General features: G+C 56.1%; 1 pseudogene; it reads left to right on the top strand.

Annotated features, from left to right (window-relative positions):
* Positions 1–237: 237 nt before the first annotated feature.
* LOC115896138 lies at positions 238–4,584 on the top strand (annotated as a pseudogene).
* The last annotated feature ends 630 nt before the right edge of the window (positions 4,585–5,214 follow it).

A 5,214-nucleotide genomic window follows, 5' to 3' on the forward strand; every position in this document is an offset into this window, starting at 1 on the left:
GGTTTTCCTGATGGAAAGCTGAGCTGAGGTCCCTTCTCCAGATCCTTTCCCCAGATTCTGCCCCTCAATGAAAACCAACCCTGGAAGCTCAGGGCCTTCTCACTCTCTCTGCTTCCAGAGTGAGACTGGTGAGCTACCTTCCTAAGTCCTCGGGCTACTCTTGGGGGATCTAGGAAGACTTGGGGTCCCCAGGTCATTCCTGGCTTTGTCCCCAGAGGACCGAAAGCGGTTGTGGGGATGCTGGGCAAGCAGCAGGGTGAGGAGGACGTCAGACGCCTGTTCCAGCCCTTTGGCCACATCGAGGAGTGCACGGTCCTGAGGAGTCCTGACGGCACCAGTAAAGGTGACCTGAGCTGACCCCGGATTTCCTGGTGACCCTTCCTCACTCTGGGCCACAAGACTCTTTGGCCCCTGTGGCCTGAGCCACCCGCTCCCTCTGTCCTGTCCCAGGCTGTGCCTTTGTGAAGTTGGGAGTCAAGGGGAAAGCTCAGGCGGGCCATCCAGGGTCTGCACGGCAGCCGGACCATGGCGGTGAGGGCGGACTCCCCGGGCTGAGGGTGAGACCAGTGGGGTGGGGACGGGCTTCTCCTCCCCAAGTGTGCTCGGTGCCCCGCGAAAGGACCTGATTGGGAAGGCGCTCGTCCCCGGGCCGGGGCCAGGGTCAGAACCGGTCACCACGACCTCCCCTGCCCTGCCCAGGGCGCCTCGTCCAGCCTTGTGGTCAAGCTGGCGGACACTGACCGGGAGCGCGCGCTGCGGCGGATGCAGCAGATGGCCGGCCATGGGCGCCTTCCACCCCGCGCCACTGCCGCTAGGGGCCTGGCGCCTACACCACGGCGGTAGGTACCCGGCACCTGCGTGCAAGGGCGCGCAGGTGGGTGGGCCAGGCCTGGGGCTAGGAGCACGGGCAACTGACTGCCCCTTGGCCCTCCACTCTCGCCCATCTTTCCTCCCAAAGATCCTGCAGCACCAGGCGGCCCTGCTGGCCGCGGCACAGGGCCCAGGCCTAGGCCCGGTGGCGGCAGTGGCGGCCCAGATGCAGCACGTGGCGGCCTTTAGCCTGGTGGCTGCTCCTCTGTTGCCCGCGGCAGGTACGGCGCCCAAGGACTAGGGCGCGCCTGGGAGGGTCCGGGCGGGGCCGGGCGGCGTCCTGACTCTCCGACCTTTTCCGCCATCAGCAGCCAACTCCCCGCCCGGCAGCGGCCCTGGCACTCTCCCAGGTCTTCCGGCGCCCATCGGGGTCAATGGATTCGGCCCTCTGACCCCCCAGACCAACGGCCAGCCGGGCTCCGATACGCTCTACAATAACGGGCTCTCCCCTTACCCAGGTGGGCCCCCCGCTCCGCCCAAATCCCCCCGAAATGGAGTGGGGAGCGGGGGGATGGGGGGTAGGGCCTGGCTTCCCTGGGAAGAGATCCCCCTCCTTCCCTGCTGCCTCTCACAGCCGCCGTCCACCTCCCACACTCCCTGAGCTTCTCACCCACTCCACTCGCTCGCTTGCCTTCACCGTGGGCCTTGCGCCCCTCTCTCCCCAGCCCAGAGCCCCGGCGTGGCTGACCCCCTGCAGCAGGCCTACGCTGGGATGCACCACTACGCAGGTTTCACTTGGCGCTACGCGGCCTGGGGGAGGTTGAAGGGCCCCAGAAAGAAATAGGGAGAGTTGTGGGGGATTTAGGCTCTGTTGCAAGGAGTTGAGCCTCCCATCCCCTCCTACTCGCAGAACGACCTCTCTTGGGGTGAAGGTTATGGTGGACTGGGCTGAATTGGTCAAAAGCGGCCAGGCACTTGGGACCCTGCTTGGGGAAGGGCTCCTGGGGATCACTGCCCACTCCCACCTCTGTCTCCAGCAGCCTATCCGTCGGCCTATGCCCCAGTGAGCACAGCTTTTCCCCAGCAGCCTTCAGCCCTGCCCCAGCAGCAGAGAGAAGGTGAGGGACTGGGGACTGGAGAGCAGAGCCTGGTGGGGCTGGACTCAGGGTCCCTCCCCTGAACCAGCCTGCTACTGTTCCTGCAGGCCCGGAAGGCTGTAACCTCTTCATCTATCACCTGCCTCAGGAGTTTGGTGATGCGGAACTCATACAGACATTCCTGCCCTTTGGAGCCGTTGTCTCTGCTAAAGTCTTTGTGGATCGAGCCACCAACCAGAGCAAGTGTTTTGGTGAGCTGAGAACCTACCCCTAGGCCTCTCCCACCTCTGACTATAAAGGATTCCCTACAGACCCTACGATTGTCTTTCCATAATGCAGTGATTTCCTGAGATTGAATGTATGGCACAAAATGGGGTCACAAACCAGTGATGGGGCTAAGCTTAGGCCAAGAACAAGCCTTGTTCAGGCACGGTGGCTCATGCCTGTAATCCCAGCACTTTGGGAGGCCAAGGCAGGTGAATCACTTGAGGTCAGGAGTTTGAGACTAGCCTGGCCAATATGGCAAAACCCCATCTCTACTAAAAATACAAAAATTAGCTGGGCGTGGTGATGGGTGTCTGTAATCCCAGCTAGTCAAGAGGCTGAGGCAGGAGAATTTCTTGAATCCGGGAGGGAGAGTTTGCAGTGAGCTGTGATGGCACCACTGCACTATAGCCTGGGCGCCAGAGCAAGACTCCATCTCAAAAAAAAAAAAAAAAAAAAAAAAAAGAACAAGCTTTATTTCAGGTTTACCTGGGATGATGATCAGGTGTCCACTGGGAATGTGGCCAGCTAGGTCAGAGCTTTGGAGTCTGGCCAGGGCACGAGGAGTTTGGTTCTGAGACCAAAGATCTCTTCCAACTCCAACGATGTTCTGAGGACCAGAATGGGAGCTGTGGAGGGAGACAGCCAACACATGCCAGGAAAAACACGGAAACATCCCGATCAACACACTGACCCTGCACACACACTCAGAGTTGCCTCCTATCCTTCCAAGAATCACACCTTTAGGAATCTCAGGCCGTCTGCCTATGACTGTATATCCATGTGCAAACAGTGGAGGGGTATGTGTTTGATGGAACTGGCCGGAGGGGGCTGGGTCAGAGGCCCTGCCAGGCAGAGTTCCCAGCTAATCTCTTTGCCTACACCCTCCAGGGTTTGTTAGTTTTGACAATCCAACTAGTGCCCAGACTGCTATTCAGGCAATGAATGGCTTTCAAATTGGCATGAAGAGGCTCAAGGTCCAGCTAAAGCGGCCCAAGGATGCCAACCGGCCTTACTGACCTGCTCTCACCGACCAGCCACAGAAAGGTGAGTCCCTGATGGACCCCAGGTAGATGAGGCCTGAGTGATGAGGCCCTCCCAGCTTTGATGGTCCTCCTTTGGGACCTTGGAGGCATCCACCTCTGAGAAAGTCTGGGATAGAGAGAAGAGCCAGGAGCTAGGGGGAATCCTCAGATGGTGACTTTGCTTTTCCTTCAATCCAAGTAGATCAATTAGACAACATTCCTGCCCCGTAGTCTAGGAGAGACAATCAGAGTCTTTTCTGCCTGGGGAAGCAGTTCTACTCCAGAGATAGCCAATGAGAGTAGAGAACCTGTATGTAGGGAGGGTCCAGGAGGCTGGAAAATGAGACTAGAAAAGTAGCTCTGGGCCAGTTTTCAAGAGTCTTCAGGCCATGAGTTTCGACTTTATCCTGAAGATGAGAAAGAACCATTGAGGAGCTTAAGCAGAGAAAGGACTAGAAGTAAGGGCTGAGATGATGGCAGTGAACATGGAGATGGAGGAAGAGAAGCAAACATGCTTCAGAGGTAGAATCTGCAGGGCCTGGTGGGTGATGGAGAGAGAGATGGGCCAAGTTCTTTTACATTTTTGGCAAGGTCATGGGTCCATAGGATGCTGCCTGCAACTTTTAGAGATTTTCTGTCTCAGAAGGCCCACATGGCCCTGCCTCACTTTGAGCTACCCCAGGAGCCTTCTGGAGGGGATGTGGGGTTGGGGTCTTTTGCTCAGGACTCAAGTCTGGCTTCAGTGGACTGGGCTGCCCTGGGTCCTGCTGCAGCCCTGCTCTTCAGGAAGAGAGGTCCAGCCACTCATCCGAGATGTCACTGATGGGGGCAAGCTGCTCTTCTGGTCTTGCTGTCCAAGGTGATTTTTGCCTTTTTTTTCTCTCTCTTTATCAATTAATACACAACAACAGAAACGGAAGAGTGAGAAGAAAGGAGAGGAAAAGCACAGAAACGCTTGAGCAGCCCTTCCCAAAGGAGCAGCTGCGGACAGACGGAGGTGGATCCGACCCAAGGCTGGTGCCTGGGGCTAAGGCCACTCTAAGGATTGTTTTTATCAAGTGCGTTGTTCTGTGCCTGCAGCATAGAGCGCAGGCTGGCAGAGCAACTAGGGCTGGTGAAGAGTGACTGTCCAGGGGAACCAGCAGAGGGCGTTGGGGGTGCCAAGGGCTTCTCCGCAAGGGAAGCCCGGATTCACTTCTTTCAAAATCATATCATTCCTTAGAGTTTAGGGACCAAAGGACTATTGCTTTTTTAAGAATATATATATCTATATAAATTAAAACAAAGAAACAAACAAAAAAAAGACAAACAACAAAAAAAGACAGTATAGAGTCTCATAAAAGCTGCCTTTAAATATCCCTAGGAGACAGGGTGAAGGAGACCCTTGACAGCCCCAGCCTAGGCAGGGAGAGGCTGTAGAAAGATTGTTCTGTGTCTCATTCCCTCTGAAGCCACTCCCCGACCCTGCCCTTTTAAAAATAATTAAGGATTTGAGGTCTAGGCTCATATGCAGGTAATGAGAAAGTTATGGAAGCAGTGAACCCGCAATCCACAATCCTCAAACTCAGAGTGCCCGGAAGAGGCCCCAGGCGGAGCTCAGGTCCACCCTGGCCTTTGCCATCCCAGGAGGCCCCCTAGCCAGCAAGAGTGGGACTGCCTTTCCTGTGGAACCACTGCTTCCCCAGGCAGGAAGAAAGAGGGAGTTCTGGCCACCTGAGCCTTTCCCTTGCCAATCCAGGTAGACAGAGGCCCTGCCTTTGGCTGAGCTGAGACACCTCTTGTTTCCCTTCCCCTTGAACCAGTCCCAATGTCCCCTTGCTCCAGGCTACCTTCTGTCTCTTAGTCTAAGTTTGCCCACCTGTAAAGTAGATTCAGGATATCTGTAGAGGGCTGTGACAACGACTTGGAAGGTTTGCTACTGTATATACTGCCATTGAGAAGGGAAATTTTTTCAACATGTAGAAGCTCAGGAATTAGAGGTCCCTCTTTACCCGGACCTGAGAGGGAAGTAGATGTTT

This window comes from Rhinopithecus roxellana, unplaced genomic scaffold, assembly GCF_007565055.1.
Source record: "Rhinopithecus roxellana isolate Shanxi Qingling unplaced genomic scaffold, ASM756505v1 contig5384, whole genome shotgun sequence".
Lineage (NCBI taxonomy): Eukaryota > Metazoa > Chordata > Mammalia > Primates > Cercopithecidae > Rhinopithecus > Rhinopithecus roxellana.